Below are 26801 nucleotides of genomic sequence, written 5' to 3'. Positions count from 1 at the left end.
AGATGTGCTGGGTAGGTGGATTGGTCATGCCAAATTGAACCTTAATTGGAAACATTTTAAAAAGAGAAAACTGTTACCTAGGGAATCTCCTGGCCCCGCAGTGGCACTGTTAGTAGGTCTTACAGGTCAGACCTCTGTCCACAGGCACTTCCAGCTCCTGCTGCAGACAGAATGCACTTCTTCTTGAATAGGTGCAGACGGGTTTCACATGCTAACTTGCCAGGCTTGCACTGTGTGTGCTCCCTGCGAGGCATGTGGCCACTCAGCAGGACATTTCATGTTGGACAGTACACAAAACTTAAATCTAAATTAGCAGGCAGGAGGGCATTCACATGCTGCTTGCAATGGAAGAGGGAAAAAATCGCACATTGAGATCCCCAGGCTGTATTTGGGTGGAAGATTAAATTCTGCCCCCCAAAGATTTTCAGTAGTGACAAACTATGCTGCTCAGCTGGCAGTGATTATTTCAAGAACTTTTGCAACAAATGTTCAAATATTATACAATTGATACAATTGATGTATGATTTATATGGTTGTATCATTGAAATAAAATTATACGGATTGCGTCATTATTAGGTAGCACTGATTTTCAATTAATTTTACATTAATTAAGATGACAGCTATCAGGGCTGGAACATTTGCTGATCCCAAAATCAGCCTTGCGATCAAACGCTCCCAGTTAAAGTGCGGCACGCTTTTGTTGCTTGGAACACCTAAACCTGGCCCTTGTGATCATTAATGCTGCAAGTTGCAAATTAATCCAGCTCAAGAGCAACATGAACTGAGATTTCTTGAAGTTGGCAGTCTCATTTCACCTTTGATTTACAAAGAGGTGATTGGACCTCATGACACTTCTTTTTTAAACAGAACCTTCTTCCATTTAAGCTAAGTCTTTGAAGAATGTGCAGCCTTCTCTGCTCACCAAACATTTACATTTCCAAGTGTGGGAGGAAAGCTCTGCTCACATCTGTCTCTAAGTTTGCAAAGAGCTCCTTTCTAACTCCCTGACACTGCAAGATTTAGTGATTTTTGGCAGTCAATAGATTTTACAAATATTCAAAGGATTCCCTCAGTGCTTCTTCAGGCCCCTATATTTAGAATTCGTACAATCTCTACAGTGTAGAAGGAGGCCATTTGGCCCATCAAGTCTGCAGCAACATTCTGAAAGAACATTCTACCTCGGCCCACTCCCCGGTCCTATTCCCGTAACCACGTGCATTGATCATGGTCAATCCACCTAACCTGCTCGTCTTTAGACACGAAGGGGCAATTTTCCATGGCCAGTCCACCTAACCTGCACATCTTTAGACATGAAGGGCCAATTTAGCATGGCCAGTCCACCTAACCTGCACATCTTTGGACCGTGAGAGGAAACCGGAGCACCCGAAGGAAACCCAAACAGACACGGGGTGAACATGAAAATTCCACACAGACAGTCACCCAAGGTGGGAATCAAACCCGGGTCCTTGACTACTGCAAAATACATAGGAACAGCTTCTTCTCCACAGCTACAAGACTCCTCAACGACTCCCCCTCAGACTGATTTGTTCCTTGTAAGAATACTATTCATGACACCCTATGCTGCTCTTGCTCATGTATTTGTTTTGTTTGGCCCCTCGTTCCACACTGTAACCAATCACTGTTTGTCAATGTATAATTTGTCAATGTTCTCTGTTGATTATTCTCTTTGTCTACTATGTACGTACTGTTTACGTTCCCTCGGCTGCAGAAAAGCACTTTTCACTGTACTTTGGTACAGTGACAATAAGTCAAATCAAATCAAACATCTATCCTCAAGCATGACCTAGTCCCAATTCCCAGATAGCAATGCTAACCATTGTGCCACACTGCCACCCCATTTACAATCCCGGCAGTGTTGGGAGATTAACTCTGACAGGTCAGTCGTTTACTCTGAGGCTGAATCTTTCTATTGTGGCTGAAAGTAGAAGGTGAACCCCTTCAGCTAGCAACGGAATCCAGGGAGGCATACTGTTGGCCAATTAAGTGGCTGCCACCAGGGCTGCCATCCCTTCAAGTGCAATATACATGCAGATAACATATTAAGGATAGCGACATGCCTCCCAAGAGCTGCCAGTCTAATCAGTGGATCAGCAGCTCCGCAACCTCGACGGAGACTGTCATGTTCTGTAGACTGGTCAAAGGGAATGATGAACTACAGAACAAGTACTTTAAATAATTTATTGTAGAACAACTGCGTGATGAGATAACGAGGATAAATAAAATAACAAACTACTAACACTAATTAACTACTGTGGAACTGCTGCAAAATACAGGTGCCTACAGCACGTCGTACTCCCAACTCCCAGACTACAGGGTGATGGTTGCACTGCCACCTAGTGGTCGGAGGCCATACATTACATTATGTACAAACTTGTTTTATGCATATCATCACAGAGTGATTGCTAGCGGTAGCTAGCAATTACTGAGGCTGCAGCTGCAGGGAGAGGATTCTGCAATGGCCGAGGCATTCTCAAAGGGAGGAAAAGTGGTATTGGGGGAAACTGGGGCAAAGCAGGCGGGCTATGGCAACAGGTGGACTGGTAGGGGTGGGGGGGGAGGGTTCATTCGACACAGGCCCACTGTTGCCATGGGGACGGATATTGCGAGTCCTGGTCCCTTCATAAGCCTTGAAGTGCCACGAAGCAGCTCCCCACCACGCTGTACACTAGTCCTTTGGAGCCCACTGGGAAGCTAGCCGATTTCCCTGGATGATGTCCCCAAGTGATGCCAGCTGCCCATCCCCAATTTGGGAATATGGCTCACAGAGGCTGGAAGAGACCCTTAACTGGTTCAATTGGTCTCCTGGTGGCCAACATATCTGCTGCCTATCCCACTACAATGGAAGGACCACTGGCATGTCCCCCAATGCCTTCCCATGCCATTTTCCCTCCTTTCCCGCCTCCAAGCCTGGTAAGTTTCTAGTCTGGGTTTTTCCTGCATTCTTAATATAGCTGCGAGACAAAACGTCAGGATTAAGGTGAATAAAGAAGAAAGGGGGCAACTGGAAAATAAACTTAGTGGGGAGAAGGAAATAGTGTCGCAGGTGTAGATGCGGAGAGGTTGTCTCAGTGGAGGAAGAATTCAAAACTTCAACACGTCAAACCCAACATCTGGTCTAATCTGAGGGCACAATCAGTTCAAGTGACCAATCAAATTTAACAACTGCTCTATCTCTTCTTTATCTATGAAGTGGAGATGCCGGCGTTGGACTGGGGTGGGGATAGTAAGAAGTCTAACAACACCAGGTTAAAGTCCAACATAGAACATGGAACATCACCGCGCAGTACAGGCCCTTCGGCGCTCGATGTTGCGCCGACCTGTCAAACCTCTAAAGCCCATCTACACTATTCCCTTATCGTCCATATGTCTATCCAATGACCATTTGAATGCCCTTAGTGTTGGCGAGTCCACTACTGTTGCAGGCAGGGCATTCCACGCCCTTACTACTCTCTGAGTAAAGAACCTACCTCTGCCATCTGTCCTATATCTATCTCCCCCCAATTTAAAGCTATGTCCCCTCGTGCTAGACATCACCATCCGAGGAAGAAGGCCATCCCTATCCAATCCTCTGATCATCTTGTATGCCTCAATTAAGTCACCTCTTAACCTTCTTCTCTCTAACGAAAACAGCCTCAAGTCCCTCAGCCTTTCCTCGTTAGATCTTCCCTCCATAACAGGCAACATTCTGGTAAATCTCCTCTGCACCCTTTCCAATGCTTCCACATCCTTCCTATAATGCGGCGACCAGAATTGCACGCAATACTCCAAATGCGGCCGCACCAGAGTTTTGTACAGCTGCAACATGACCTCATGGCTCCGAAACTCAATCCCTCTACCAATAAAAGCTAACACGCCGTACGCCTTCTTGACAACCCTCTCAACCTGGGTGGCAACTTTCAGGGATCTATGTACATGGACACCGAGATCTCTCTGCTCATCCACACTGCCAAGAATCTTACCATTTTGTTTGTTTCGGCTCACTAGCTTTCAGACGCAGCTCCTTCCTCAGGTGAGTCTTTGTGAACTGTGGCATCACGATTCTGTCAGCAAATGTCATGCACATTTAAGCTGACAACTGGAATGATGTTTATTTTTCTGATGCCGTCCTTTGACAGCACAGACAAGCAGGGCCTCAAGCGCTCGTTGCTCATATTGATTTAACCGAGTCTGTAAGAAACAATATTATTCATCCAGATCTTCTGGTCCCCAGCTAGTCAGAGACTGACTATTCGCTGGGTGATGTGTTTAATAAAGGCGAAGGGAATCAGCCGAGTAAAACAAACAAGACATTTATTTATAATCCGTGCTATTTACAAAGTGGCCCGGTTGAACCTCACGGCGTCTTCTCTCACTGTCATCGGTTCCTAACTGGCCGACCTTATATACATAGTCAACAGCCGCTAGTTAGCGGGGGAGCTGCTACTCCTCGTGCCACACGGGGAAAACAATCAACCCCGCCCCGTGTCTTCCCTGCTGGTTATTACACCCCTCCCCCCCCCCCCCCCCCCCCCACACCCCCACACCCCCATAACAGCATGAGGAGTAGCCCTGTATGAGAACAGAATGCATGCCAGCCTGGTATCCATCGTACGTGGTTTGTTTCTTCAGGCCCCGCTTCATCATCTGTATGGCACGTTCCGCCAATCCTTTCAAAGCACAAAGAACAAAGAAATGTACAGCACAGGAACAGGCCCTTCGGCCCTCCAGGCCCGTGCCGACCATGCTGCCCGACTAAACTACAGTCTTCTACACTTCCTGGGTACGTATCCCTCTATTCCCATCCTATTCATGTATTTGTCAAGATGCCCCTTAAATGTCACTATCGTCCCTGCTTCCACCACCTCCTCCGGTCGCGCGTTCCAGGCACCCACTACCCTCTGTGTAAAAAACTTGTCTCGTACATCTATTCTAAACCTTGCCCCGCGCACCTTAAACCTATGCCCCCTAGTAATTGACCCCTCTACCCTGGGGAAAAGCCTCTGATTATCCACTCTGTCTATGCCCCTCATAATTTTGTGGACCTCTATCAGGTCACCCCTCAACCTCCGTCGTTCCAGTGAGAACAAACCGAGTTTACTCCTCATAGCTAATGCCCTCCATACCAGGCAACATTCTGGTAAATCTCTTCTGCACCCTCTCTAAAGCCTCCACACCCTTCTGGTAGTGGGCGACCAGAATTGAACACGATACTCCAAGTGTGGCCTAACTAAGGTTCTATACAGCTGCAACATGACTTGCCAATTCTTATACTGAATGCCCCGGCCAATGAAGGCAAGCATGTTATATGCTTTCTTAACTACCTTCTCCACCTGTGTTGCCCCTTTCAGTGACCTGTGGACCTGTACACCTAGATCTCTCTGACTTTCAATACTCTTGAGGGTTCTACCATTCACTGTATATTCCCTACCTGCATTAGACCTTACAAAATTCATTACCTCACATTTGTCCGGATTAAACTCCATCTGCCATCTCTCCGCCCAAATCTCCAAACAATCTAAATCCTGCTGTATCCTCTGACAGTCCTCATCGCTATCCGCAATTCCACCAACCTTTGTGTCGTCTGCAAACTTACTAATCAGACCAGTTACATTTTCCTCCAAATCATTTATATATATTACAAACAGCAAAGGTCCCAGCACTGATCCCTGCAGAACACCACTAGTCACAGACCTCCAATTAGAAAAGCATCCTTCCATTGCTACTCTCTGCCTTCTATGGCCTAGCCAGTTCTGTATCCAGCTTGCCAGCTCACCCCTGATCCCGTGTGACTTCACCTTTTGTACTAGTCTACCATGAAGGACCTTGTCAAAGGCATTACTGAAGTCCAGAAAGACAACATCCACTGCCCTACCTGCATCAATCATCTTTGTGACCTCCTCAAAAAACTCTATCAAGTTAGTGAGTCACGACCTCCCCTTCACAAAACCATGCTGCCTCTCACTAATACGTCCATTTGCTTCCAAATGGGAGTGGATCCTGTCTCGAAGAATTTTCTCCAGTAATTTCCCTACCACTGAAGTAAGGCTCACCGCCTGTAATTCCCTGGATTATCCTTGTTACCCTTCTTAAACAGAGGAACAACATTGGCTATTCTCCAGTCCTCCAGGACATCACCTGAAGACAGTGAGGATCCAAAGATTTCTGTCAAGGCCTCAGCAATTTCCTCTCCAGCCTCCTTCAGTATTCTGGGGTAGATCCCATCAGGCCCTGCGGACTTATCGACCTTAATATTTTTCAAGACATCCAACACCTCGTCTTTTTGGATTTCGATGCCGGGTGACAAGGCGCGCGGTGCAACCATTCGCCTCACGAACCATTCACGAGTAAACTCAATGTGTCTGCATTCGCTATCGATGTGACCGGGCGGTGTTTGACAGAATACTGGTACACAGCCAAAAGCAGGGCCTCTGGATCTGGGCTGTCCAAGTGGTGGTGCTGCCGTATCTTCACCAAACAGTCCAAAGAGGGGCTTATGATCTGAAATTATGAAGAAATGTTGGCTGTAAAAGTACTGGTGAAAGCGTTTGACTCTGAATATGACTGACAGCATCTCTTTCTCTATGAGCACGATTAAAAAGTGTGGTACTGTCGCAAGCTTTCCGACTCTTGGACCAGCGAGACCGTCACCGCTATAAAACGTTAATTGTCCCACTTAATGAGGCCCCGTGGGCTTCACACCGCAAATGATGGTATCCGCCGGCTGATTCGCCGGGACCTCGCTCGCCAATGCCCCGCTAACAAGGAAGAGCGGCACTTAAACTGAACCTGCACAACCAGGCATACTCGGCTCGCAGCCATGCTGCCGAGACCAACCCCACCATTCAGGGATGCCAACCTGGGAAGGTTACTGGACGCAGTCGAGGACAGACAGGATGCCTTGTTACCACGAGGGCCTCAGAGGGTCAGCCATAGAGCAGCCAGTGCCACCTGGGAGTAAGTGGCAGCGGCCATCAGCTCGGGGAATGTGACCAGGAGGTCCAGCGCCTCCACTGGGCCAAATCGTTGAGTTGGCACCGGGCCCTCGGCACCCAGGAGTATGCGCCTGGCACCACCCCCGCTCAGCACCACTGCGTGCACCATTACATGCCGTCTATAATTGGCGTAGTCAGGCAGAAGGGGGGAATACTGAACGACCTTCGGAGGCCCAGGTGATGACGGAAAGCTTTGAAGATAATCGGAGGAGGTCGGGAACCTACGGGAAGCTTCGGAGATAATCGGAGGAGGCCCAGAAGACAGCCGGAACCCACGGCTAGACTAGGGTAAGAAATATCTTTTTCACCCATTAAAAGTCTTAAAGCCGCATCAATCAGTATTTCAACCCTTGAAAAGAACATTTTTTATAGACTGTGTTAAATAAATCAAGTGCCAGTCGTTCAGACTATCAGACGTGACTGGAAGATTAGTCACTGCAGTAACTAAAATAAAACGGCAGTCAGCGATCAAGAAAAGTTATGGCTGATCCTAATCAAAGTGTAGATTCAGAGCCTTTAGCAGACAGAAAATTACTCCCACTACATCCAAGGGGGGTACTGGAATACCAGATGTTTCTGTTGAAGATATGTTGGGGGATTGTAGATCTTTCACTCGTAGACATTTTAACCTATGTGAAACCTCAAAAAAAATTGAATCAAAGTATGATATCCCCAGAGGACAGTGGTCCTTCAATAATATCAAGAGAGCATGGGGAAAATGCACACGATTACACGGTGCAGAACGTGTAAAATGGTCCCTGGTAATTACGGGACAGATACACAGTCAGCAAGAGATCATTGTTAAAAATAAAAGTGATCATCAGCTTCAGTCCACTAAAGACCAACTAAGTGCAGTTCTTGAAGATTTGCAAGATGCAAAATCCAAACTTGAGCATTATGATGAAATTAGAACAGATTTGCAAAATAAAACCTCTGAACTCCAGCAGTTAAATGTTCAAATCGCAGAATTTCAAAATCAAGTTTGTAAAACACCAGGTTAAAGTCCAACAGGTTTGTTTCGATGTCACTAGCTTTCGGAGCGCTGCTCCTTCCTTAGGTGAATGAAGAGGTCTGTTCCAGAAACACATATATAGACAAATTCAAAGATGCCAAACAATGCTTGGAATACGAGCATTAGCAGGTGATTAAATCTTTACAGATCCAGAGATGGGGTAACCCCAGGTTAAAGAGGTGTGAATTGTACCAAGCCAGGACAGTTGGTAGGATTTCGCAGGCCAGATGGAGGGGGATGAATGTCATGCGACATGAATCCCAGGTCCCGGTTGAGGCCGCACTCATGTGTGCGGAACTTGGCTATAAGTTTCTGCTCGGCGATTCTGCGTGGTCGCGGGTCCTGAAGGCCGCCTTGGAGAACGCTTACCCGGAGATCAGAGGCTGAATGCCCTTGACTGCTGAAGTGTTCCCCGACTGGAAGGGAACATTCCTGCCTGGTGATTGTTGCGCGATGTCCGTTCATTCGTTGTCGCAGCGTCTGCATGGTCTCACCAATGTACCACGCTTCGGGACATCCTTTCCTGCAGCGTATGAGGTAGACAACGTTGGCCGAGTCGCACGAGTATGTACCGCGTACCTGGTGGGTGGTGTTCTCACGTGTAATAGTGGTATCCATGTCGATGATCTGGCACGTCTTGCAGAGATTGCCATGACAGGGTTGTGTGGTGTCGTGGTCACTGTTCTGAAGGCTGGGTAGTTTGCTGCAAACAATGGTTCGTTTGAGGTTGCGCGGTTGTTTGAAGGCAAGTAGTGGGGGTGTGGGGATGACCTTGGCAAGATGTTCATCGTCATCAATGACGTGTTGAAGGCTGTGAAGAAGATGACGTAGTTTCTCCGCTCCGGGGAAGTACTGGACAACGAAGGGTATTCTGTCGGTTGTGTCCCATGTTTGTCTTCTGAGGAGGTCGGTCCGGTTTTTCGCTGTGGCGCGTTGGAACTGTTGATCGATGAGTCGAGTGCCATATCCCGTTCGTACGAGGGCATCTTTCAACGTCTGTAGATGTCTGTTACGCTCCTCCTCGTCTGAGCAGATCCTGTGTATACGGAGCGCTTGTCCATAGGGGATGGCTACTTTAATGTGTTTCGGGTGGAAGCTGGAGAAGTGGAGCATCATGAGGTTATCCGTGGGTTTGCGGTAAAGCGAAGTGCTGAGGTGACCGTCCTTGATGGAGACGAGTGTGTCCAAGAATGCAACTGATTTTGGAGAGTAGTCCATGGTGAGTCTGATGGTTGGATGGAACTTATTAATGCCATCGTGTAGTCGTTTCAGTGATTCTTCGCCGTGGGTCCAAAGGAAAAGTACTCAAGTACTCAGTACTCCAGTACCACCGACAACTGCCAATCTCCAGACGCAATTCTGCAACTCATCCGCTTCATTCTGGATCACAACGTCTTCACCTTCGACAACAAGTTCTTCATCCAGATGCACGGAACAGCCATGGGGACCAAATTCGCACCCCAATACGCCAACATCTTCATGCACAAGTTTGAACAGGACCTACTCACCGCACAGGAACTTCAACCGATGTTATACACCAGATACATCGATGACATTTTTTTCCTTTGGACCCACGGCGAAGAATCACTGAAACGACTACACGATGACATTAATAGGTTCCATCCAACCATCAGACTCACCATGGACTACTCTCCAAAATCAGTTGCATTCTTGGACACACTCGTCTCCATCAAGGACGGTCACCTCAGCACTTCGCTTTACCGCAAACCCACGGATAACCTCATGATGCTCCACTTCTCCAGCTTCCACCCGAAACACATTAAAGTAGCCATCCCCTATGGACAAGCGCTCCGTATACACAGGATCTGCTCAGACGAGGAGGAGCGTAACAGACATCTACAGACGTTGAAAGATGCCCTCGTACGAACGGGATATGGCACTCGACTCATCGATCAACAGTTCCAACGCGCCACAGCGAAAAACCGGACCGACCTCCTCAGAAGACAAACATGGGACACAACCGACAGAATACCCTTCGTCGTCCAGTACTTCCCCGGAGCGGAGAAACTACGTCATCTTCTTCACAGCCTTCAACACGTCATTGATGACGATGAACATCTTGCCAAGGTCATCCCCACACCCCCACTACTTGCCTTCAAACAACCGCGCAACCTCAAACGAACCATTGTTTGCAGCAAACTACCCAGTCTTCAGAACAGTGACCACGACACCACACAACCCTGTCATGGCAATCTCTGCAAGACGTGCCAGATCATCGACATGGATACCACTATTACACGTGAGAACACCACCCACCAGGTACGCGGTACATACTCGTGCGACTCGGCCAACGTTGTCTACCTCATACGCTGCAGGAAAGGATGTCCCGAAGCGTGGTACATTGGCGAGACCATGCAGACGCTGCGACAACGAATGAACGGACATCGCGCAACAATCACCAGGCAGGAATGTTCCCTTCCAGTCGGGGAACACTTCAGCAGTCAAGGGCATTCAGCCTCTGATCTCCGGGTAAGCGTTCTCCAAGGCGGCCTTCAGGACCCGCGACAACGCAGAATCGCCGAGCAGAAACTTATAGCCAAGTTCCGCACACATGAGTGCGGCCTCAACCGGGACCTGGGATTCATGTCGCATTACATTCATCCCCCACCATCTGGCCTGCGAAATCCTACCAACTGTCCTGGCTTGGTACAATTCACACCTCTTTAACCTGGGGTTACCCCATCTCTGGATCTGTAAAGATTTAATCACCTGCTAATGCTCGCATTCCAAGCATTGTTTGGCATCTTTGAATTTGTCTATATATGTGTTTCTGGAACAGACCTCTTCATTCACCTGAGGAAGGAGCAGCGCTCCGAAAGCTAGTGACATCGAAACAAACCTGTTGGACTTTAACCTGGTGTTGTAAGACTTCTTACTGTGCTCACCCAGTCCAACGCCGGCATCTCCACATCAAGTTTTTAAAGTGGAGTCAGAATACCAACAGTTGCAATTAAATATTGAACGAAGTGATGATGAGTATAGGTCTACTAAAAACCAACTAATTGCAGTTGTGGAAGAATTGCAAGATGCAAAATCCAAACTTGAAACAGATTTGCAAGATGCAAAATGCAAACTTGAGCATTCTGATGAAATTAAAACAGATTTGCAAGTTGCAAAATCCAAACTTGAGCATTATCATGAAATCAAAACAGATTTGCAAGATGCAAAATCCAAACTTGAGCATTATGATGAAATTAAAACAGATTTGCAAGTTGCAAAATCCAAACTTGAGCATTATGATGAAATTAAAACAGAATTGCAAGATGCAAAATGCAAACTTGAAACAGATTTGCAAGTTGCAAAATCCAAACTTGGCGTAGGTTAAGATCCCATAAATTACCATGGCCAGCCACCCCCACCAACTGAGCCGCCTCCCCAACACCCCCCCTGCCCAACCACACTGCTGGATTGGGTGCATCATCTGGGGGAGAGGGTCTGGGGGGGGGGGGGGGGGGGGCGGGGGATGGCACCAGGGGAGGATGGGACAGTTGGGGACACATTTGTTAATTCATAAAAGTTGCTGACCTCGACCTCTGGCAGTTCCTTCCACAATGCGCGTCAAGCACCAACCCCATGCCCCATCTTCCCGAACATGGATGTGCTGGATGCCCCTTCCCTCTGCCCCTACCCCCCACCACCCCCGCTCCAGCAGCACCATCTCCCCCTCCACACACACACACCCCCGGCACACCATATGCAGGTGATGGGTGTGAGCGAGCACCTAGCAGACAGGCAGGGGTCAGACTATGGCATGGAATAAGGAGCACTGGTGCTCAGCTCCCAGGGGGTTATCATCACCCCCTCCTGCCCTTGACAGTGACCCGCTGACAGTGCTGCCACAGTCCCATCACCCTGGCGAGGTGGGGAAAGGTGTGGGGGAGGGTGAAGGATGATGGATGGGGGGGGGGGGGAGGAGGGTGAGAGAGCAGGGGTTCGGGAGAGGGGGAATGACGGAGGAGGCCATGTCCTAGTGGGGTGAGGATTAGGACCTCCCTGACCCTCCGGGCTTGCTGGACCTTTGCTGCTGCCTCCATCCTCCAGATGGTCCTATGGGTCCTCCTCGGCTCGTCCTCCAGCCCCTCCTGGTCCGGCGCCGTCTCATTTTTGTCCTCCTCCTCAGAGATGGACACGTTTCTTCCCCTCAAGATACAGCATGTAGCTCCGCTGCTATGCCAGATTGTGGAGGACACAGCAGACCACCACAAAGCCGGCGACACTCTGGGTTGTACTGCAGTGCACCACCAGAGCGGTTGAGGATTCGGAACCATATCTTTACCTTACACACTTACCTTCTGTTTTTCTTACCTTCTACCTGTTTGAAGGTTTGGAACATTTAAACACTTTCCTTACAAGGCAATTAGTGCTGTGAATGGGACATGGATTCTCTGCTCTGTTCCCTCCAAGGTTTTTCTAAAAATCATTCATGGGATGTGGCCATCGCTGACTAGGCCAGCACTGATTACCCATCCTTTATTTTCCTTCAGAAAGTGATGGTGAGCTGCCTTCTTGAACCGCTGCAGTATATTAGGTGTAGGTACACCCACAGTGCTGATAGGGAGGGAGTTCCAGGATTTTGAGCCAGCAACAGTGAAGGGACGGCAATATACTTCCAAGACAGAATGGTGAGTGGCTTGGAGGGGAACCTCCAGGTGGTGATGTTCCCATGTGTCTGTTGTCCTTGTCCTTCTAGATGATAGTCGTTGTGGGTTTGGTAGGTGCTCTCCAAGGATCCTTGGTGAATTGCTACATGGCTGCCACTGTCTGCCGGTGGTGGAGAGAGTGAATGTTTGTGGAAGGGGTGCCAATCAAGTGGGCAGCTTTGTTCTGGAAGGTATTAAGCTTCTTGAGTGTTGTTGGAGCTAACTCACCCAGGAAGGTGGGGTGTATTCCGTTACACCCCTGACCTGTGACTTGCAGATAGTGGACAGGCTTTGGAGAGTCTGGAGATGAGTCAGTCACTGCAGGATTCCTAGCCTCTAACCTGCTCTTGTAGCCACGCTATTTATAAGTTCAGTTTCTGGTCAATTATAACCCCCAGGATGTTGATACCAGGGGATTCAGCAATGTTAATGCTATTAAATGTCAAGAGGACATACGTCTCTTGTTGGAGAAGGGCAATGCCTGACAAGTGAGTGGTGCTAATGTTACTTTCCGCTTATCAGCCCACACCTGGACATTGTCCAGGTCTTGTTGGATTTGGACATGGACTGCTTCAGTATCCGAGAAGTCGCAAATGGGGCTGAATGTTGTGCAATCATCAGCGATCATCTTCTGACTTCAAGAAGAAGGAAGGTCATAGATTCCAGAATCATAGAATCCCTACAGTGCAGAAGGAGGCCATTTAGCCATTGAGCCTGCACGAGATAAAGCAGCTGAAGATGGTTGGGCCTCAGGCACTGGGTCGGATGTGAAGGATCCTCTGCTGGAAGGCTGACCTGAAATATCAGAGGGAGAAAAATGTGCATTTTCTGAAGGGGGCTGGAAATAGGGGGCGGGATTCACCATTGCCCGACGCCGATTTCGTAATTGGCGATCGGGTGGAGAATCCCTTCTGACGCTGAAATCAGGGGTGGCACCTATTTGACGCAGCTTTTGTATCCTGCGCCACTCCGAAATGGCGTCATTGCGTCGCATGCCGCACACCATTGGGACGCCGTTAGCGTGTCACCTGAAGCCCCTCCCCTGATGCCCCGTCCCCGATGGGGGAGTTCCCGACTGCGCGGTTGACTCATGGTCTCAGCGGTCGTGAGCCCGGCGTGGTGGCTGCGGACTGTGTCCAGCGCCGCCACAGTCGGAGGGGAGCCGTGCTGCTGGCCGGGGAAGTGGGGTGGGGGGGGAGGGTCTTCGGCAAGGGCTGGGGGGACAAGTGGGGCGTGGCCAGGGGGGCACTATCTGGCAGGTCTGGTTCGCGCACGGTCGGCACCATGTGTACGACATGACCGATGCAGGTGGTCACCGTGCGCATGCGCGGCCACGGATCTGGCCATTCTCCAGCCGTTTCTATCATGGGAGCTGGGCGGTTTTACTAGGCACGGCTGCTGGCCCTTCACCGGTTGCAGGATCGGTGAGGGGTCAGGGCCGGTTTAGTTGACGTAGAATGTCACAATTCCTCCGCACTTAGTCTCAAAAACGGTGAATCCAGCCCAGGGTTTCCAATCCTAATCAGAAGATCTGGGCCCTCGTTGTACTGACTGCGCAGATGTAGGATTTAGAACATTATATTCCATTTCCTTAAAATAACAATGAAAATTGTATATTTTTTTTAAATAGTAAAGGAAATAACTGTCACTTCCATGAAGTTGTTCCACTTGCATGGAAAACAATGATGCAGATTTTTGCATTTGCAAACCAGGCAGTCGCTGAGTTAAAGGAGATTTCTGTTTATTGTAGAATCCACCTGCTCCGATATCCTTCTATTCCACTCTATCCTATTCCACAGAGATAACGATTGAGCGAGGAAGAGATCCACTGTGTCAGATGAAAATTTAGATATTTCACTTAATTAACTTTATGATTTGAATTTGAATTCTCTAGAAAGTCTTATTTTTGAAACACTGATTTTCCACTTCTGAATACCACAGGCTGAATTCTACATTCCCAAAATGGGTCTGGTGTAACCCAGTGGAAGTGTAATATTTGGCTCAATGACACTGGATCGCATTCCGACATTATCAGGTTGGTTGGTAATAATATAGTGGGCAGGAGGGCTCCGAAGCCAACAGCCCAGCTGGGCTGTTTAGCACACTGGGCTAAATTGCTGGCTTTGAAAGCAGACCAAGGCAGGCCAGCAACACGGTTCAATCCCCGAACAGGCTGCGGAATGTGGCGACTAGGGGCTTTTCACCGTAACTTCATTGAAGCCTACTTGTGACAAGAAGCGATTTTCATTTCATTTCATTTTGAATTTTCTTATGCCTATTAAAGATTGTTCGGGCGGCACGTGGCGCAGTGGTTAGCACTGGGACTACGGCGCTGAGGACCCGGGTTCGAATCCCGACCCTGGGTCACTGTCCGTGTGGAGTTTGCACATTCTCCCCGTGTCTGCGTGGGTTTCACCCCCACAACCCAAAGGTGTGCAGTTTAGGTGGATTGGCAAGGCTAAATTGCCCCTCAATTGGAAAAAAAAAAAATTGGGTACTCTAAATTTCTAAAGAAAAAAGATTCTTCACAGTCCAATCCACTGACAATAATCTGTTCCCGTCGCCACATTACATTATATGCAAGTGATACAAACCAAGTGGGAACCTCGATATTTTCATAAAAGCAAATTACTGCGGATGCTGGAATCTGAAACAAAAGAGAAAATGCTGGAAAATCTCAGCAGTTCTGGCAGCATCTGTAGGGAGAGAAAAGAGCTAACGTTTCGAGTCCAGATGACCCCTTGTCAAAGCTTTTTTCTCTCCCTACAGATGCTGCCAGACCTGCTGAGATTTTCCAGGATTTTCTCTTTTGTTTGACCTCGATATTTTTATTGATGTTGGAAAGGGTAAGTTAAAATCTGGAGCTGGGTCTCTGCCTGACTTCTGCAGGAGAGGCTGCTGATAGACACTTCACTCACAGATATTTGACATGCATGAACCTTTGGTAGTTATCAGGCATATTACTCAGTCCAACGTCTGCCAAAATTGTTGACTCTATAAGCTAACATTCCTGCTAAGTCCAAGCACTGTCGGGGAGATAGCTCCTCCAGCGAGGAGAGGGGGAGGGGGTCTGGGAGGAGGTCAGCTGAACAGGGACAAGAACCATGTGAACAGGAGGATGGAGGAGCATGATGGGGAACAAGGTGATGTGTTGGGTGTTCTGGATCACAAACAGGTCACCAACACTGGAAGTGGTGCAACTCTATTTTATTATAAGGTTAACTATATTAACATACTTGAACTGTGGGTAAATGCAATACCAGCTTTAACTGTTGACGCTTGCCTAGTCCTAACCAGGTGATGCACTCAGCACATGGTGAATGTCTGTGTTGCAGGCTGTGAGCTCTGTGCTCCGAGCTGGCTGCTCCTAGAAAGAGCGGGAACTCTCCTGCCCCCCGTCTTTCTTGTGCGTGTGCTCTCACTGGTGATTGGCTGCGGTGTTGTGTCTGCTGATTGGGCCTGGTGTGGTGGGAATCTCCTCCACCGTGGCTGGACACCTGTCTGTTGGTGTGACGCTCAAATGTATCTGTGCTAAGGGAGAGGCTGTCCCTATGAGAATCATCCTGAGAGATGCCCACAGATGGTGTCAGCTGGTGCCTGTCATGATATTCAGGTGAACATCACAGCACATACATACACACATAATGATGGACAGATCAACGGACCAATCAACACACACAACACGACAGCCAATCACGGACAAGAGCATACACAGTACAAAGCAGGGAACACAACACTTCCTGGGCACTCGAGCAGGCGAGAGCTCAGGGCACAGACCTCATTGCCAGCCACTCAGAGGTTCACCATGTGCTGAATACCAGAGTTTACTATGTTTCTAGTTCAATGAAATAAAACTGCATTGTACCATACGCAACCGACTGCTGGAACGTGTCCAGGCAAGTCTCTAAATCCATTCCACATTGGACCAGTGGGTCGCATGACCCTTTCAGGAAAACACTCCTTGAAGGGGCTATAACGCCACAACCAGGAAGCTAGGTGTGATTGCAGGCACCTTGTTTTCATATTGCTCTGGCTCTGGGCCTCTGAGCTCAGAGACAAGGTTATGGAGCACAGGTCAGAGTGCCCCCACTATCACTTCAGTGATCGGCTGGGTTTGCCGCTGCAGGACAGTCACCAGTTTGTGGAGTGGTGGTTTGCAGTGGACTCCTCAAAGTCCATGCTTGAATTTGCAACCTCTTTGGTACCTCTGCCAAGTCTCCACACACCTTGTTGGACCTTCCGCACCTGCCACCTTACGGGCAACTCCAGAGGCTCGTCACCCGACTGGGTCTCAGCATCTGGCTCGCCTCCAGCATTCCTCCAACTGCCAGAGGCCTGCTCAGTCTCCGGCAGCTGCATGTTTGTCTGGGACATACCTTCACCAGTTTGTGATTTCCTCAGTTTCAAAGCATACATACACACCGAGGTACGAATATCTGCACAGAACAAGTAACAGCACACCCTCTGAGGGCTCCTTATCCATTTAGAAGTCAACACAAAACCCTGGGCTTGCTTCCGCAGCAACCAATGTTGCACCTATGCAGGAGATAAAAATAGGAAAAGTGAAGGCCATATTGCTGTTTATTTATTCATGGGATATGGGTGTTACTGGCTTGGCCACATTTATTGCCCATCCAGAATTGCCCTTCAACTGAATTGACTTGCTCAGCAATTTCGGGAAGCATTTAAGTGTCGGCCATATTGCAGTGGATCTGGAATCACAAAAAGCCAGACTGGGTAAGGATGGCAGATTCCCTTCCTAAAGGACATCAGTGAACCAGATAGGTTTTTTATGACAATCGACAATGGTTTCATACAAAGAACAAAGAAAAGTACAGCACAGGCCCTCCAGCCCGCCAAGCCTGCGCTGACCACACTGCCCATCTAGAACCTTGGGGATTGCTCTGGCTCTGGGCCTCTGAGCTCAGAGACAAGGTTCTGGAGCACAGGTCCATAACCTGTGGGGATAGGGTGGATGTGTTGACCTTGGGTAGGATGCTCTTTCCAAGAGCTGGTGCAGACTCGATGGGCTGAATGGCCTCTTTCTGCACTGTAAATTCTATGATAATCTATGAACAACCTTCTACACATCCAAGGTCCGTGTCCCTCTTTTCCCATCCTATTCATGTATTTGTCAAGATGCCCCTTAAACGTCAGTATCGAACTTGCTTCCACCACCTCCTCCGGCAGCGAGTTCAGGGCACCCACTACCCTCTGTGTAAAAAACCTACCCGCACATCTCTTCTGAACGTTGCCCCTCATACCTTAAGCCTATGTCGCTTAGCAATTGACTCTTCCATTCTGGGAAAAAACTCTGGCTAGCCACTCTGTCAATGCCCCTCATAATTTTGTAGACTTCTATCAGGTCGGCCTTCAACCTCAGTCATTCCAGTGAGGACAAACTGAGTTTATCCAACCTCTCCTCGTAGATAATGCCCTCCATACCAGGCAACAGCCTGTTAAATGTCTTCTGCATCCTCTCTAAAGCCTCCACGTCCTGCTGATAGTGTAGCGATCAAAATTGAACACTATGTTCCAAGTGTGGCCTAACTAAGGTTTTGTACAGCTACAGCATGACTTGTCAATTTGTGCACTCAATGCCCCGGCCGATGAAGGCAAGAAAGCAGTATGTCTTCTTGACTACCTTCTCCACCTGTTAGGCCATTTTCAGTGACCTGTGGACCTGTATGCCCAAATTCCCCTGCCTGTTAATACTCTTAAGGGTTCTGCCATTTACTGTATATTTCCCACTTGTATTAGACCTTCCAAAATGCTTTACCTCACATTTTTCTGAATTATACTCCATCTGCCATCTCTTCACCCAAGTCTCCAACCGATCTATATCGGCTGTATTCTCTGACAGTCCTCATCGCTATCCGCAATTCCACCAACCTTTGTGTCGTCCGCAAACTTACTAATCATACTATTTACATATGGATCTGCTTCACTCATTCATCTAAGGTCCAGCACCTTGTCCTCTATTTGTTTGATGATGGTCAGGTTTCGCACTTGTCTCCAGTCTTCCTTCTCTCCCTTGTATGAGAAGCTGCACAATTTGTACAATGACCTGTGCACACTAACCAATGAGCCCTTTACACTTGCCCTCCCTCCCCACCGCCTCCCCCACCTGCCCCAAAACATCTTTCTTGGACCTGGTGTCATGTAGAGTGGCATTTGTACATCGTGGTGCCTCATACCTTTGGGGAGCATACAAACCAAACCCCCTCATAGAGCCTTCACGTGACCTTCCATACATGCGCATGTCCATAAGCTGCCGGCCTCTGTTGCAAGCTCCATCCATGCTACTCTGATCAGGTTGGGTGCTCTCATCTCCCTGTCAGCAGACTTAAGGACCTCCCGTTCCTCACATACAGCCTGGAGCGGGGCTTGCCATGAGTCATCACCAAAACCTCCACCTTGTATCCTCCCCATCACTTGGCTTCCTACTCTTGGTCCCCAGTGGAGAGACACAGATTGTTAACAGCCCGGTGCTCCATATCTCAATACACAGTTCATATTCATATGGTTCAGCAGCATTCCAAAACTATTTGTTCTCTACCCAAAGTCCTGAGAGATCCCCAGCAGCTAAAACAGTCTTGCAATATCTCCAATGTTTTATAATTACCAAACAATTGTCTTTCCAAACAATAATATCTGGCGTACCCGACAGCGTCCGTGTCAGAACTCGGTTAAATGAGTGGCCATGACCTCCATCAGGATCACACCCTGCCCTGTACGCCCAGATGTCCTGCCCTCATTGGCCCATTAAACGTACCGCCCACCATCCTCCAACGCTGTTGGCTCACAATCAGTCTAGCGGCCGCTAATTGGTCAATTTGTGCATTTTGAGGTGCTTTTCAAGGGCTGGGGTCAGCGAGCCACTGGAATGGACTTCCTCACACTGCCAAGTTACATAAAATTTAGCCCCATGCATCAGCTGAATGTTGACACATTTTTGGTGGATGGTTTCTGAAATTGGCATATTTTAGTTCTCAGAATTTCTTGAGATACACGTACGGATAGCTATTAAACTGGCTGTTTCGTCGCTACTTGCCACTTAATCATTGTTACAGCATCCATTTCCTCGAGATTATAGGTACCAAACACTGAAGTAGCTAGATATATTGGGCATTAATCTGACAAGTACCAAATGTTGTTTACTCTGGAAAAATGCAAGGCAATGAGACTAGCAAAAGGGAATAAGCAGCAAAAATATTAAGATGAATGGTAATGGACTACGCAATTCAATATGAGAGAAAGATCTGAGGATAAAGCTGGGCAGCTTATTAACCGCTAATGTTCAGTGCAGCAGCAATAAAGAAAGCAACCCGAATTAAGTGGTAAAGCCAGATGAATGAGCAATAAGTTCTAACGATTGTTTGGGGCCATAGCTCAGCCCCATTTAAAGTACAGTATACAATGTTTCTACAATGAGGAAAACCTGGCTTTGCAGAGAATATACAGAAGGGCAATCAAATTACTCGAAGAGTAGCACCTCAGTTATATGGAAGTTTAATTTTTTTACAAATTTGTTCATAGGACGTGGGCCTCGCAGGCTGGGCCAGCATATATCGCCCATCCCAGGGCAGCACAGTGGCGCAGTGGTTAGCACTGCTGGCTCACGGCGCCGAGGTCCCAGGTTCGATCCCGGCTCTGGGTCACTGTCTGTGTGGAGTTGCACATTTGCCACCTGTTTGCGTGGGTTTCACCCCCACAACCCAAAGATGTGCAGGTTAGGTGAATTGGCCATGCTAAATTGCCCCTTAATTGGAAACAATTAATTGGGTGCTCTAAATTTATATTTAAAAAATATATATATATTGCCCATCCCTAATTGCCCTTGAAGGGGCAGTAAAGAGTCAACATTGCTATGGGTCTGGAGTCACATTTAGGCCGGACCGGGTAAGGATGGTAGATTTCCTTCCCTAAAGGACATTAGTGAACCAGATGGGTTTTTGTATGACAATCGACACTGGTTTCATGATCACCAATAGACTTTTAATTCCAGATTTTTATTGAATTCAAATTTCACCATCTGCAGTGGCGGGATTCGAACCTGCGCCCCCAGAGCATTACTCTGGGTTTCTGATTTACTAGTCCAGTGACAATACCAGTACACCACCGCCTCCCCTCTGCAATGGAAAAAAATGTGGCAGGATAATCCACGCAACTCACTGCGTGTTTGGTGGCGGCCGAGGGGACCCGCCATTGGCTGGTGGTGGGATCTTCTTGTCCCGGTGGTGTCAACTGGGTATCCCGTTGAATGAAACCTCGCCTCTGTGAAGCCGAAGGCGGGAGTGCGCCGTCGGTTCGACCGGACGTTCTTGGCGGCGTGAATGGCCGGAAGCTTAGAAGAGGTACTAACTCGAACCTCAATAAGTTGTTTGCTGCTCCCACAGTAGACGCAAGCTGAGACGTGAGAAGGTGAATTGACTGTTTTCTCATGGATTTTGTTCATGTGTGGAACAAACTTGTCAAGGTTACTTTTGAGGTGGTTAATCCAAAAGAGTAATGGACATTTCAGTGGTGAAAGAAGTGACTTAAGCCTTTAAGAAAATCTATCATGGTGTTTTGTTTGAACCTTTGAAACAATCAAATGGACTGCAATGATCCTTTCCAGCCCGAAACATTCTTCTGATGCGGGAATAAAGCACCCATCAATTCTGGTGCCAGCACATTGAATTCAACAAAAACCACAGGATTAAATGGAATATGCTGCGACATTACGTGTTGCCTTGAGTCTGCAGAGGAAAGCAATTTAAATAAACTTAAAATTAACAACCGATGCAAAGCTTTGATTATGGATTAAAGAATTAGTAATTAAATTACTAAAAAGTATTGCAGCCACAAATGCAATCAAAGCAATGAATAACCTTTCAAATATTAAACATAGTTGCAACCTTAAAGATTATTTTAAGCACTTCCCTCTAATTTATCTGCTCTTTAGCTTGTAAAAATATTTTGGAAAGGGATGAATCGGAATTCTGGAATATATTATAAAAGTAATTTGTTAATGTTTTATTCAGAATATAAAAGATACCCTTGAGTCAAATAGGACAATTGAAAGCAGTCACAAGACTTGGAAAAACTGTGAGGGCACTGCCCCTGGTCGGGAAGGGGTTGAGCTGGTGGGTGGCAAGGGGGTGGGTGCTGAGCGAGGTGCGAGGTGTCAGCCAGTGATTTGGGGGGGGAGTGGGAGGGGTTGGAACTGATGCCAGGAGAGAGGTGGTAACTTACCTTCGCAGCTCGGTGAAGGTCTTTGGTCAGAAACGTTTCGGTTGAATTTTTCCCACGCATGAGAAATGCTCTAGACTTCCCTGACACATCAAGCATGCGCCTCACAATGCCCTCTCTTTTTCTCCGCAGGAGAAGATAGCCCATAATAAACGGGAAAGAGCCAAGACGGGGGCGGGGGGGGGGCGGTGTCCAGAGATCCAAGTCCTCACGGCCTATGAGGAACGGGCCCTGGAGGTTGCTGGGTGAGTGAGGAGAGAGCAGTGACTGACAGCACGTTTGGTCTGCGCCGCAGAGGTGAGGATCTACTGCCCGGTCACCCAGACGACATGTCTCAGGTGAATAGTTCATGTCAGGCAAAATGATCCTTCCCTCGCACTGACCACATGTCCATAGTCTCGCACGATCTCCATCTGATGAGGCCGGGCCATCCAGAATCGGTCCCTCCCGCCACCCAAGAGACCACCTCAGAGGAGAGTGCTGAGGAGACCGCCATTGATAATAATCTAATCTCATAATAATAATCTTTATTATTGTCACAAGTAGGCTTACAGTAACACTGCAATGAAGTTACCGTGAAAACTCCGTAGGCGTCACATTGGCACCTGTTCGTGTACACGGTGGGAGAATTCAGAATGTCCAAATTAACTAACAGCATGTCTTTTGGGACTTGGTGGAGGAAACCGGAGCACCCGGAGGAAACCCACGCAGACACGGGGAGAACTTCCAGACTCCGCACAGCCGGTGACCCAAGCCAGGAGTCGAACCTGGGATCCTGGAGCTGTGAAGAAATAGTGCTAACCACTGTGCTACCGTGCAGACATCACAGCTGTCACCTCACTTTCCACCAGCGCAGAGACGCACACCTCAGTGGGTGACATTAGTAGACGGGCTTCTGGGGCACAATCTGGTGAGCGCCACACAGTTGCTGGTGCACATTAGGTGGAGGAAGGAGCATCCAAGGGAGACAGCAGCCGCAGGTGTGCTGGATCCCATGATTTAGCTAGGTCCCAGTCAGATGCTGAAGTCAACACAGATAGAATGGTGACCGCAGTGGAAAACTTGGAGCACGACGTCTGCATCTTGAGTGGTGGTGCCCAAGGTATGGCTCAGTCTGTGACGACCCTGGCTGAGGACCTTGACATCATGTTCCAGGAACTGTGGGAAGTGTCCCAAATGCGGGTGGACATTACTGAGGCACGACAGAGAATGTTTCAGTTGCTAAGGAACGTGATCCAGATGCAGGCGGACATTGCCGAAGAACTCCAGAGCGTGGTCCAGTCACTGAGGAGCCTCACCGAGGGTGTTAACACCATGAAAAAATTGAAATGAAAATTGCTTATTGTCACAAGTAGGTTTCAAATGAAGTTACTGTGAAAAGCCCCTAGTCGCCACATTCCGGCGCCTGTTCGGGGAGGCTAGTAGCCTCTGTCAGGTTAATCTTCGCAGTGGGCCTGCCTACACTCCCACCCCCTTTTGCACTCTGCTTCCCCCACCCCCTGTCCTGCACTCCAGCTCGAACCTGCTCTGCCAGATCATGGCTGATCTCTTCCTCGTCTCAAATCCACCCCCACCCCCACATGTTGCCCATATCATAAACCCGTTTTTTTGATCAGAAATATTTCTATCTCTTTCTTAAAACCATTTAATGGCTGAGATATTGCCGCATTACGGGGCAGTGAGTTCCACAAATTCAACAACCGCTGTGAGAAGCAGTTCCTCCTCATCTCAATTCTAAATCTACCGCCTGTTATCCGACTGCCAACCTCCTGCCCCAGCCCACCCCCCCAGGCAAGGTGGCCCTGGATCTGCATTCCACCCCCCCCCCCCCCCCCCCCCCCCCCCACCCAGAGCATACCACGTGCAGGTGATGGGCACGAGTGTGCAGTTGGCAGACAGACAGGAGTCAGACTGTGGCATAGTGAGGAGCACCGGCGCTCAGCTCACAACATATTACCTTCACCCTCCTACCCTCGCCAAGGACCCGGACAGTGCCACCACAGGTCCATCCTGGAGTGATGGAACACAGACCCTGGGATAGTGGTACAGGGTGATGGAGTGGAGGGGGTGAGTGTGGAAGGACAGTGGGTGGGAAGAGGAGGGTGTGGGGGGATGACAGATGAAGCCATGTGCAATGTGAAGCGGGTGATGATGAGAGCCTCCCTGCCCCCCCCCCCCCCCCCCCCCCCCGGGCTTGCCGGATTCACCACTGCCACCTGTCCTCCATCCTCCGGCTGGTCCTCCGGGTTCTCCACGGGCTCGCCTTCCAGCCTCTCCTGGTCTGGTGCTTCCTCGTCCTTCTCCTCGGCAGTGGCCACATGATGGGGAGGCAGTTAGATCACGGGGGGCCTTTAGATAGAGGAACATAGCGCCAAGGCAGCCCAGCAGCACGGTTCAATTCCGGTACCAGCCTCCCCGAACAGGCGCCGAAATGTGTCGACTAGGGGCTTTTCACAGTAACTTCATTTGAAGCCTACTTGTGACAATAAGCCATTTTCATTTCATTCCAGTTCATTCTTTGGAAATTGGCTTTAATTGGTGATTAGTGGCTTCTCGCCACTCCACGGCGGGATCCCGATTTCATCAACGGGAGCGGGCCGGTTAGATCACAAACCGATCGTGCCCGGCACGGTTCACTATTTTGGCCTCTCCCGCGATCTAGCAACCGTGTCGAGCTCAAGCGAGAGCGCGACGAGACCGGTAGATCACACCCAGAGGTTCAATGACAGTTTGGTGTTGCTTGTGATACTGGGGAACCAAATATTTTTGATGACTTCCATGTTGGCATGTCTGTGTTTGCCGTCCAATTCTTTTTTTTTTAAGTGTGTTTTATTTGCCGATTTCAATTTACTCTCCACCTCATGAGAAAAGGTATTGAGCTTTTTATTATCTTGGTCGTCTGGATTGACAATTGAGCCTGAAAACATTAGTGAAGGCTCATGCCTACTTTGTTGAAATGAAACATTACACCTCATCCATTCCTTATTATTTGACCTATTTTTCAGCTGTTGTATATTGGATATTTAAAAAGCTGAGTGAAATGTTTCTCAAGGGGATTGAGAGTGCAAGTCAGCAGCCAGAGTTGAATGAAAATTAGTTAAAGAAAAGATGGTACTATTAGATATACTTTTAAATCACACTGAACCAATGGCAGAAGTGAGGCCACTTTAGGTAATTGAATTTCCAATACATCTGAAGCACTGTCTGAATAAAGAAACAAATTCTGTTTCTCACATTGTGCCAGTGGATAAGTGAGCTACGATAGAAGCATTATATCTAGGTTTTGTGTGATTAAATAAATTTTTTTTTAAACGGTTGGATTCTCCGTTTCTGAGTGACTAGGGACTTTTCACAGTAACTTCAGTGAAGCCTACTTGTTACAATAAGTGATTATTATTATTATTAACTTTGACACCACTGGAGCATCCGTGATGTTTCACGTCAGAAAAATTGGCGCCTCACCTGCACCGACTGGGCTGCCAGAGAGGAGCGAGCACTGGCACCGTGTGGAACACCATCCAAACCCACGGAAAACGGTGCGGGATCGGCAGGTGTCCATGATGGACACTCGCAGGGCTGACAAGCTGCAGCCACGCTTAAATAATACACACACACCCCGCCCCCTGACACACACACACACACACAACACACACACTGATCGGGGCCGCAAAGATGGGACAGATTGGAGCGCCCATACAGCTGATGGGTCGACTGCGGCCAGAGGGCACCTGGGGGGTGGGGTTGGCGGGGGGGGGGGAGGGTGGGGTCGCCTAAATGTCGGCCCATCAGCAAGATGGGACACCAGGTTGGGGTTGGCTGAGCAAGTGCAGCCGAAGTGCTGCTCGACGTTGTTAGCGGAGTGGGGGGGTGGGTGGGGGGGGGGGGGGGGGCGGGGGCGGGGGCGGGGGGGCTGCTGGCGAGTGCGGACCCGGCAAATCAGCTCGCGAACCGGCATTTGGGGCGAGAAGCCCATGAAGTCTTAGTAAGTGGATCGATTAACATTGAATAGTGTTGCCGGCCTCTGTAGGCCGAGTATGGGAAACCAGCGACAATTCCCGCTCGTTCGAGTAATTGGAAATTCTTCTGGAGAATCTCGCTGTTTTATTCCCTCCAAAATGGCCGAGCAAGTCATTTAGTTGGGTCAGCATTTATGACTGGTCCAGCCAGCGATGCCCATAGTCCAGAAATGAATTTAAACAAATCAATGAACACATATTTTTTATTGTAGTGGTCAGGTAGCAGAAGATGTATCGGGTGGGATTCTCCGTTGGCCGACAACAAAATCGGGGCGTGCGATTGGGTGGAGAATAGCTCCCGGTGCCAAAATCGTGGCAGGCGCCGGTTTGATGCCGATTCCCGATGCTCCGCTCCTCGAAACCTGCGTCAATGCAATGCACGCATAGTTGAAACACCATTCGCATCTCATTAGTGGGCCCGCCCGCGATTCTCCATCTCCGATGGGCCGGGCTCCCGGCGGCGTGCTCCACGTGTGCTCTCACAAATCATGAACCTGATGTGGTGACTGAGGGAGCGAGAGAGAGAGAGGGCGTACAGACAGTGCCCAGCACCGCCATACTTCACCGACAGTCGTGCTGCTGGCCGGGCGGCTTCTGCCAGGGCCGGGGGAGTAGTGGAGGGCGGCCAGGCAGCCACGCAGCCGCGCATGCTGCTGACAGCTCGCTTCCAACCTGGTGTCCGCATTCGGGGATGCTGACCTGGGGAGGTTCCTAGACGTGGTGGAGACCAGGAGGGAGGTGCATCCTGGCGACAAAACTAAATGTAGTGGCGGAGCTAGAAGGGCAAAAAACATTGAGGGTGACTGAGGGCATCAGGGGAAGGGGGACGGGGTAGGTAGGGGGTGAGGGGTGGGTTGGGAGTGAGGGTGTGGGGGGGGGGGGATGC

This window comes from Scyliorhinus torazame, chromosome 19 (assembly GCF_047496885.1).
Source record: "Scyliorhinus torazame isolate Kashiwa2021f chromosome 19, sScyTor2.1, whole genome shotgun sequence".
Lineage (NCBI taxonomy): Eukaryota > Metazoa > Chordata > Chondrichthyes > Carcharhiniformes > Scyliorhinidae > Scyliorhinus > Scyliorhinus torazame.
Note: the sequence above shows the minus strand (reverse complement) of the source record.